Source organism: Chiloscyllium punctatum, chromosome 12, assembly GCF_047496795.1.
Source record: "Chiloscyllium punctatum isolate Juve2018m chromosome 12, sChiPun1.3, whole genome shotgun sequence".
NCBI classification, from domain to species: Eukaryota; Metazoa; Chordata; class Chondrichthyes; order Orectolobiformes; family Hemiscylliidae; genus Chiloscyllium; species Chiloscyllium punctatum.
The window spans coordinates 12,631,052-12,644,117 of NC_092750.1; positions in this window are offsets into that span (position 1 = coordinate 12,631,052).

Genomic DNA, 13,066 nt, shown 5'->3' on the forward strand with positions numbered 1-13,066 from the left:
CACACACAGATACATCACACACAGACATATATACACACACAAACACACACACATAGACACACACAAACACAGACACTCATATACACACGCACAGACACAGGCATACACACACGAACACAGACACACACACAAACACACACACGCATGCACAGACACACACAAACACAGACACACATACACACAAACATACACACACGCGCACACACACAGACTCACACACAGAGACACACACACAAACACACAAACACAGACACACGCACACACACAGACACACACAGACACATATACACAGACACACACAGATACATCACACACAGACATATATACACACACAAACATGCACACATAGACACACACACAAACACAGACACTCATACACACACGCACAGACACACATACACAGACACACACATAGGCATACACACACAAACACGGACACACAAACACACACACGCATGCACAGACACACACAAACACAGACACACACAAACACAGACACACATACGCACACACAGACACACGCACACACACAGAGACACACACATACATACACACACGTACACACAGACACACACAAACACAGACACACATACACACACACACCGACACGCATACACAGACACACACACATACACACGTACTTACACACACGCACACACAGACACACACACATACACACGTACATACACACACGCACACACAGACACACACATATGCACACATACACACATACACAGACACACACAGATGCAGCACACTCACAGACACACACAGACACAGACACACACACAGACACGTATACACAGACACACACAGATACATCACACACAGACATATATACACACAAACACGCACACATAGACACACACACACACAAACACAGACACTCATACACACATGCACAGACACACATACAGAGACACACACACAGGCATACACACACAAACACAGACACACACACAAACACACACACGTATGCACAGACACACACAAACACAGACACACATACACACAAACATACACACACGCACACACACACAGACTCACACACAGAGACACACACACAAACACACAAACACAGACACACGCACACACACAGACACACACAGACACATATACACAGACACACACAGATACATCACACACAGACATATATACACACACAAACATGCACACATAGACACACACAAACACAGACACTCATACACACACGCACAGACACACATACACAGACACATACATAGGCATACACACACAAACACAAACACACACACGCATGCACAGACACACACAAACACAGACACACATAAACACAGACACACATACGCGCACACATACACGCACACACAGACACACGCACACACACAGACTCACACACAGAGACACACACACAAACACAGACACACACACACAGACACACACAGACACATGCACACAGACACGCTCACAGACACAAGCACACAGACACACACACACACACATAGACACGCACGCACACGTACACACACAGACACACATACACAGACACATACACACAGGCACACACACACAAACACACACAGACACACATATACACCCACACACACACAAACACACACACACACAGACACACACACACAGACACACATATACACACACAGAGACGCACATACACAGACACAAACACAGACACATACACACACACAGACATACACACAGACGCACATACACAGACAGACACACAGACACACATACACAGACACACACACATACACAGACACACATACATGCACACACAGACACACATATGCACATAGACACACATACACACACACATGCAGCACACACACAGACACACACATACACAGACACACACACACAGACACATATACACAGACACACACACAGATACATCACACACATGCACAGACACACGTACACGCACAAACACACAGACAGACACATATACATACACACACACACAGATACATCACACACATGCACAGACACACATACACACATACACAGACACACACAGATACATCACACAAACATACACAGACACACACACACACAGACACACACACAGACACACACACACAGACACACACAGACACACAGACGCACAGACACACAGACACACAGACACACACATGCACACACAGACACACACAAACACAGACATACATACACACACAGACACGCATACACAGACACACACATAGACACAACCACACATACAGACACATACACACACACAGACATACACACACACAGACATACACAGACACACAGACACACATACACGCACATACACAGAGACAAATATATACACACGCACACACAGACACACATATGCACACAGACACACATACACCACACACAGATACAGCACACACACATACACACACACATAGACAGACACACAAACACAGACACTCATACACATACGCACAGACACACATACACAGACACACACAGACATACAGACAGACACACACACAGGCACACAGACACACATACACACACACAGACAAACATACACAGACACACAGATACACCACACAGACACACACAGGCACACACACACAAACACAGACACACATATACACACACAGACATGCACACACAGACACAGATACACCACACACACACACAGATACACCACACACACAGGCACACACACACACACCAACACACATATACAGACACAGATACACCACACACACAGACACACATACACAGACACACGCACACAGATACGCACACACACACAGACAGACATGCACATAGACAGACAGACACACACACACAGATACACCACACACAGATACACCACACACACAGATGCACCACACACACACACAGATACACACATACACACAGATGCACACATAGACATTACACAACACAGACGCACACACAGACATTACACAACACCGACACAGACAGACAGACAGACAGACAGACACACACACACACACACACAGAGGCAGATACACCACACAGACACACACACACAGATACACCACGCGGACACAGACACACACAAACAGATACACCACACAGACACAGATACAGACACACAGACACATGCACACAGAAACACCACACAGACACACACACAAATGTACAGATACACCACACAGACACAGACACAGACACACAGATGCACCACACACACACTCACACACAGATACACCACACAGACACACACATACACACAGACACAGACACACAGACACACACACACACACACACCACACAGACACACACACACAGACACAGATTCACAGACACAGGCACACAGACACACATACAGATATACCACACAGACACACCACACAGACACACAGACACACACGCACAGATACACCAAACAGACACACACAGATACACCACACAGACACTCACACACACACACACACACTCCATACCGACAGACACACGCACACACAGACACGCCACATAGACACACACAGACACACACAAATACACCACCCAGACACACACACAAATACACCACATAGACACACAAACAGATACACTACACAGACACACACATATAGATACACCACATACACATGCGCACAGATACACCACACAGACACACACACACAGAAACACCACACAGACACATGCACACAGACACACCACACAGACACACACACACAGAAACACCACACAGACACATGCACGCAGATACACCACACAGGCACACCAGACAGACAGACACACACATACAGACAGATACACCACACATACATACACGCACAGATACACCACACAGACACACACACACCACACAGACAGACAGACAGACACACGCACACACACAGATACACCACATAGACATACGCACAGAGATACACCACACAGACACACACACAGACAAACACTCTCTCTCTCTCTCTCTCACACACACACACACACACACACACACACACACACACATACAGTCTTTCGAACACACATACACAGGTTGTCTCTCTCCCTCTTACACATACATACAGACACAGACACACAGACACACACACCCTCTCTCACACACACAGGCAGACACACTCTCACACACATAGACACACACACACAGTCTCTCTCTCACACACACACACACATAAACGCTCCCTCACACTCACACACAGACTGACACTCTCTCTCTATCTCTCACACACACACAGTCTCTCTCGCACACACAGACACACACTCTCACATCGATACAAATGCTCTCACACAGATACATGTTGTGTGTGTGTGTCTCTCTCTCTTTCTCTCCCCCCACACAGACACACGCACACAGACACACCACACAGACACACCACACAGACACACCACACAGACACACACACACACAGACTCTCACAGACACACACACACAGACTCACACAGACACACCACACAGACACACACACACTCACACAGATATACCACACAGACACGCACACACAGATACACCACATAACAAACACAGATACACCACACAGACACACACAGATACACCACATAGACACACACGCACACAGATACACCACATAGACACACACACACAGACACACCACATAGACACACACACAGATACACCACACAGACACACACTCACAGATACACCACATAGACACACACACAGATACACCACACAGACACCCACACAGATACACCACACAGACACACACACACAGATACACCACATATACACACACACAGATACACCAAACAGACACTTGCACACAGATACATCACACAGACACTCACGCACACAGACACACCACACCGACAGACATATGCACATGTACACCACATAGACATACGCACCGAGATACACCACACAGACACACACACACAGATACACCACACAGACACACACACACAGATACACCACATAGACACGCACACAGATACACCACACAGACACACGCACACAGATACACCACACAGACACACGCACAGATACACCACATAGACACACACACACAGATACATCACATAACACATACAGACACACCACACCGACAGACATATGCACACACAGACACACCACTCAGACACACGCACACAGACACACACACAGACACACCACACAGACACACACACACAGTCTCACACAGACACACCACTCAGACACACACATAGACTCACACAGATACACCACATAGACCAACACACACAGATACTCCACACAGACACACACACAGATACACCACATAGACACACACACAGATACTCCACATAACACACACAGATACACCACACAAACACACACACAGATACACCGCATAGACACACACACACAGATACACCACACAGACACTCTCACACACAGACACACCACACAGACAGACGCACACAGATACACCACACAGACACACAAACACAAACACACAAACAGATACACCACAAAGACACATGCACACAGACACACCACACAGACAGACGCACACAGATACACCACATAGACATACGCACCAAGATACACCACACAGACACAGACACACAGATACACCACATACACACGCACACACACACAGACACAGACACACACACACACAGATACACCACATATACACACACAGACACACCACACAGACACACACACTGATACACCACACAGACACACACACATAGATACACCACATACACATGCACACAGATACACACACAAATACACCACACAGACACGCCACACCGACAGACATATGCACACACAGACATATGCACACATAGACACACCACACAGACATATGCACACAGATACACCACACAGACACATGCACACATACACACCACACAGACAGACAGACACACACTCACAGATACACCACTTAGACATACGCACCGAGATACACCACACAGACACACACACACAGATACACCACATACACACGCACACACACAGATACACCACATAAACATGCACACAGACATACACTCTCTTGAACACATACACACAGACTCTCTCTCTCTCTCTCTCTCTCACACACACACACACACACAGTCTTTCAAACACACATACACACATTGTCTCCCTCCCTCTTACACATACATGCAGACGCAGACACACACACGCTCTCTCACACACACAGGCAGACACACTCTCTCTCACACACACACACACACACACACACACATACACACACAGTCTCTCTCTCTCTCACACACACAGACACACAAACACTCCCTCACACACACAGACAGACACACTCTCTATCTCTCACACACACGCTCTCTCTCTCTCTCGCACACACAGACACACACTCTCACACCGACATAAATACTCTCACACAGATTCATATTGTGTGTGTGTCTCTCTCTCTCTCTCTCTCTCACACAAGACACACACACTTTTGCACTTTGATGGGCAAAGTCTCAATATTCCTCAGTCCATAAAATTATTGCTGTACCTGTCCATCTGTACGATCTGTGTGTGTGAATCGTTAGGGCAGACAGTTATAGGTGCTGCTGGGATAGGAGTGAAAACTGTGAGCTATTCCTCTTGGGACACGAGCTCAAATCCCAGGGGCCACTGGTGGGATAGGATTCGGAATAGGAAGCTGGTCTGAGTGATGGTGACTGTATATCCTTCTGGGTGGAAGAGGTTTGGATGTTAGATGTAAGGATGTGACCATGGGGGTGTAGGCTGGGGGTTTGCAGTGTGGTGATGCTGGGAGGTGAATGTGCTGTCATGACGCTGACACATGTCAGTGAGCAGAGAGTGACTGGGAAGAAGACTGTGGGAGAGGAACTCATGTTAGGAGATAAATGAGTTGTGGGCTCAACAAGAGACATTAAGATGTAGCATTGAGTGAGTGCAGAAATTTGCTGAAAACTCACCTGTTATAGCCAGGTCAGTTCAACAAGTAACCTGAAAGTGACTTTGCATCTCTCTGAGATACAACAGTAACAATGCTAAATGGACCTGAAAGACTGATTTACCTTGTCCCACTGGAATGAGCCCACTAAGAGTATTATTATCCTTCAGATAGTGTCTCCCACAAGATTCAGCCACTTAACAATATCCTGATGTTGTAAGATCCCAGGTGTAACTCTTGAATAATGAACACCACCCCCATATCAAAGATGGTCCAGAGGGGCTCATAAATTATCAGTGACGATTCCAACACAATATGGACACAGACGTTTATGAATGAGCTGAGCACAATATGCAGAGTCAGGTGAAAGCAGTCAGTCAATCACAATCTCAAATTGGTTCCTAACAAAAAAAATGTAATCTTATTTCTAATAGAGAATTCCGTTTTAAAATGCAGTCATTGTTACAGTAAAATGTTTTAAGCAGACTATCTTATTTAAACAATATTTACTTCGATATCCGAGTGGAAACTACAGAGTTAGTGAGATGAGTGTGCTATAGTTAAGGAAAGAATTAGGATCACTCTACCCTAGTACCTTGACAGATGCTCAAATCAGGTAAGTGGATCTGAAAATCTGATGTATGTTTGAAATATATACAGTGTGTAATGGGCTGAATAACTAATTTATTACATATTGTAATCAACATCAACCCTTTATGTTCCAAATATGTTTTGGAACTCTGTGAATTTGCAAAAATGAGCAGCCTACCTTGATTCTAAGATTGTTTACGTAACTGTTAGCAACTGCTGTGGGAACTCTGGCATCAAAAATTGTCATCAGTTATAGAATGTGCTCTAAAATTTCAGTGTAATTCAAAGGATGAGATAGTTTGTAAAACTAACAGGATCGCTAGGTCATTTCAATCAACCAATTTGCTGTCAGCCTGGAGTCACATGTAGGCCAGAGCAGGAGAGGGTGGGTGACTGGGAGAGAGTGAGTGACCGGGAGAGAGTGGGAGACCAGGCGACGGTGAGTGACCAGGAGAGGGTGAGTGACCAGGAGAGAGTAGGTGACCGGGAGAGGGTGGGTGACCGGGAGAGGGTGGGTGACCAGGAGAGGGTGGGTGACAGGGAGAGGGTGAGTGACTGGGAGAGGGTGGGTGACCGGGAGAGAGTGAGTGACTGGGAGAGAGTGAGTGACCGGGAGAGGGTGGGTGACCAGGAGAGGGTGGGTGACAGGGAGAGGGTGGGTGACAGGGAGAGGGTGAGTGACTGGGAGAGGGTGGGTGACCGGGAGAGAGTGAGTGACCAGGAGAGAGTGAGTGACCGGGAGAGGGTGGGTGACCAGGAGAGGGTGGGTGACAGGGAGAGGGTGGGTGACAGGGAGAGGGTGAGTGACTGGGAGAGGGTGGGTGACCGGGAGAGAGTGAGTGACCAGGAGAGAGTGAGTGACCGGGAGAGAGTGAGTGACCGGGAGAGGGTGGGTGACCAGGAGAGGGTGGGTGACCGGGAGAGGGTGGGTGACGGGGAGAGGGTGGGTGACCGGGAGAGGGTGTCTGACCGGGAGAGGGTGGGTGACCGGGAGAGAGTGAGTGACCGGGAGAGGGTGGGTGACCGGGAGAGGGTGGGTGACCGGGAGAGGGTGGGTGACCGGGAGAGGGTGAGTGACCGGGAGAGGGTGAGTGACCGGGAGAGGGTGGGTGACCGGGAGAGGGTGGGTGACCGGGAGAGGGTGGGTGACCGGGAGGGGGTGGGTGACCGGGAGAGGGTGAGTGACCGGGAGGGGGTGGGTGACAGGGAGAGGGTGGGTGACAGGGAGAGGGTGGGTGACAGGGAGAGGGTGGGTGACCGGGAGAGGGTGGGTGACAGGGAGAGGGTGGGTGACCGGGAGAGGGTGGGAGACCAGGCGACGGTGAGTGACCAGGAGAGGGTGGGTGACAGGGAGAGGGTGGGTGACCGGGAGAGGGTGGGTGACCGGGAGAGGGTGGGTGACAGGGAGAGGGTGGGTGACAGGGAGAGGGTGGGTGACCGGGAGAGGGTGGGTGACAGGGAGAGGGTGGGTGACAGGGAGAGGGTGGGTGATTTCTTTCCCTAAAGCGCATTAGTGAACCTGATGGACCTTTACAACAATTGGCACTGGTCACTTTGTCAACATTAGTGTAGCTTAAAATTAAAGATTGCCATTGACGAAGGTGGGATTGGAACCCTTGTCAGGGCTATCACCCGGGGGTCTGGACTATTAAGTCAATGACATCACTGCCTCCCCCTGGCCTATGGGCTGTGGTCTCTGTCCTCACAGTTTGCATATAGTTCTACTCTGCAAATTTGGATGTGTATTTCTCTTATCAGGGATTCTCCTATTGCTATCCCTTCATGAAGAATCCTGTGGCCAGCTATAATCTTTTTTTTATTTAAGAAAAAAAAGTGTTTTAATTTTTTAAACTTCCATTTTTTGGAAAGAAACACTTTCAATTCTCACTCTGTCATTCAACATGCCCAGTTTGTGCCACTGATGGGCGAGAATTGTGACTGGGCATGTCCTGCTTATTGCCTGATAGGCCATATGTGAATTATTGTTCACACCATGCATGGTACCTGGAAGAATTAGCACTGTATTTGGCTTCATTTCTGAACATCTGGGATAGATAGCCCCACCATAACCAGTACAGACATTCCAGACCTGCAGGGAATAGACAAACCTATCTCCAACACGTTGGAGAGAGATTGAAAGCAGACCTGCTATTCACCTTGATGAAGCACGTAATTGTTATTCTGTTTAGCTATCATATTAATCCTTCTGAGCGTGAGTGCTGAACAACGCTAACCCATGGAAAACCATGTGCTGTGGGAGTTCGCTAGTGAAGAATGTGTCATGTTGACTCTGCAGTAAACTCTCAGCTCCGAGTCAGAGGTTGTGAGTTTCAGCTCGAATCCAGGATTCGAGGAGATGAAGCAGACATTTCGGAGCTGTATCCAGGGAGTGATGTGAGTGGAATCCTCTGGATAAAACTTTAAACCAAGTCAGTTCTTAAGTAAGTGTGAAAGATTTCATGGCCCATCCCCACTTCTGTCATTCCAAGATTGGTGGTCATGCTAGATCACAGTTTTTGGAAATTCAGCCCTAAATCCCTTTTAAATCTTTCCCATATTACCTTAAACCTATGCCCTCTAGTTCTGGATTCCCTCACCCAGGGAAAAGACCTTGTCTATTTATCCTATCCACGTCCCTCATGATTTTATAAACCTCTATAGGATCACCCCTCAGCCTCTGACGCTCCAGGGAAAACAACCCCAGACTGTTCAGCCTCTCCCTATAGCTCAACCTCTCCAAACCCAGTAAAAAAACTAAGTTTTTGACTGCCTGCCCCAATGTCTCTTTTTTTTGCATTAAACAAACATTTTGAAACGTGAAAGGTGCTATATAAATACATGCTGTGGTTATTGTTCTATTTCTTCAAAGAGAAAATGAGAGTTGACCTGTGACTTGGGCAATGTTGTCTAATCATTCAGGGGTCAATGATTCCCAAACTGATGCCGATTTGATTGGTTTGTAGGCATACATCAAACCACGGCCTATAAATGTTGGTGTACCCTCCTGCGCCACACACAGAAAGGGCATATTGAAAGAATGGATGCTCTCCAACTCCATGGGCAGCCTGTCCACACAGGGATGATCCAGATTGGGGATTTGAGGGGGATTCAGGTGCAATGTCAACACACACTTGTGGTGGTGGTGGTGGTGGGGGGGGGGGGGGGTGGAGGTGAGAGTTCACGGGAGGTGATGGTGGTGGGAGGGGTGAGAGGTTATGGGGGGGTGTTGTTGGGGGGGAGGTGAGTGCTGTGAGAGTAATAACGCTGGATCCAGAATTCCAGATTAATGTTCTGGGGACCAGGGTTTGAATCCCATGACAGCAGAGGGCAAAACCTGCATTCAATAAACCAAGAAAAATCCGCAACAGAAAGCTAGTGTAATGGTGACTATTGTCAATTGTCATAAGAACCTTAATTCCCTCTAGGGAAATGGAACAACTCCACAGAGGATGGTATCCCAGCACCAAGTCACCCTTTATTTATACATGCACTGTAATGGACTCTGACCAGCCAGCTCTGAGTCAGTCCCGAGAGTGACCAGAAGCCTTGTTACTCTTGTTGCTACCTGTCAGCCAGGGTTCCCTGATTGGCCCAGGTTAACAACCCTAATCAGGGATCTCATGCTCAATGGGATCCACCTGGCTCTTGTTCCAATCATTACAGAAGGAAATCTGCCATCCTTAGCCAATCCGGCCTACACATGTCTCCAGGCCCATGGTAATATGGTTACACTGGGTTGGACCGTAAATGTTGGTCTAGCCAGCGACATCCACATGCTTTGGTTCCACAAAAAGAAGAAAGCTGGGGTCATTATGTAAAGGCAGCTTTCCCCCGATGTCACTGGATGCAAAAACAAGACAAGATCCCATTACGCATGGGCAACATCTCTCGTTGTCTAGAAATGGAAAAGGAAAGAAATTGCTGAAAGAAAAATGACTGAGCAAGTGACATTTATTCCCTGCAACATCACAGAGATTCCCATCCTTGTTTTCCAATTCCTCCTTCGCCTTGCTCCTCCAATGCTCACATCCAAATAATTTATGTAAATGATGAAAAGTAGTGGACCCAGCACCGATCCTTGTGGCACTCCACTGGTCACAGGGCTCCAGTCTGAAAAGCAACCCTCCAACACCACCCTCTGTCTTCTACCTTTGAACCAGTTCTGTATCCAAATAGCTAGTTCTCCCTGTATTCCATGAGATCTAATCTTGCTAATCAGTCTCCCATGTGGAACCTTGCCTTACTGAAGTCCACATAGATCACATCTACCACTCTGCCCTCATCAATCCTCTTTGTTACTTCTTCAAAAAACTCAATCAAGTTTGTGAGACATGATTTCCCATGTACAAAGCCATGTTGACTATCCCTAATCATTCTTGCCTTTCCAAATACATATAAATCCTGCTCCTGGGTTTCCCTCCAACGACTTGCCCACCACTCACGTCAGGCTCATTGCTCTATAGTTCCCTGGCTTTTCCTTAGCACCCTTCATAAATAGTGCGGCACGTTCACCAACCTCCAGTCTTCTGGCACCTCACCTGTGACTATCGATGATACAAATAGCTCAGCAAGAAGCCCAGCAATCACTTTCCTAGCTTCCCACAGAGTTCTCGGATACACTTGATCAAGTCACCACCTCCTCTGTAATATGGACATTTTTCAAGATGTCACCACCTGTTCCCCACATTCTGTATCTTCCATGACGTTCTCCACAGTAAACACTAATGCAAAATACTTGTTTAGCATCTCCCCACAACCTATGGTTCCACACATAGGCTGCCTTTGAGGGGTCCTAATCTCTCCCTGGTTACCCTTTTGTCCTTAATGTATTTTTAAAAATCCTTTTGGATTCTCCCTAACTGTTGTGAAACTTGAAAGAGTTCAGAAAAGATTTACAAGAATGTTGCCAGGATTGAAGGGATTGAGCGATCGGAATGGCTGAAAAGACTGAGACTATTTTCCCTGGGGCGTCGGAGGCTGAAAGGTGACCTTATACAGGTTTGTAAAATCATGAAGGACATGGATAGGATAAATAGACAAGGTGGGGGAGTCCAGAACTAGAAGGCACAGATTTAGGGTGAGAGTGGAAACATTTTAAAAGGATCCTAAGGGGCAACATTTTAATGCAGACGGTGGTACGTGTATGGAATGAGCTGCCAGAGGAAATGGTGGAGGCTGGTACAATAACAACATTTAAAAGGCATCTGGATGGGTATATGAGTAGGAAGGGTTTCGAGGGATATGGGCTAAGTACTGGCAAATGGGACGAGATTTGGTTGGGTTATCTGGTTGGCATGGACGAGTTGGACCGAAGAGTCTGTTTCCATGCTGGGTACATCTCTAAGACTCCATGACTTTATTGACCCACCTTGTATCTGTCATCTCCAGCCCCACAATCTCTGAGATACCTGTTCTCAGCTAATTCAGTTGGTTTCCAGTTACAAATGCTACACCAATGGCAGGGTCTGGGGAAACACATGCAGCTGCTAGGCCCCAAGCTGAGGAATTCTCTCCATGAACATCTCCTTTCTAACCAGCTTCCCTCCCTTAAGACACTATCTCTCACATCTGACGTTCATCCACCCACACACATCCTTTGCACTGTCATCAAACTTGCAAAGTGCTCCCCTGTTGCCTTCACTCAGAAATGAAAAGAATCTCGATGATGTAGCAACTTTAGAGGCAAGGAT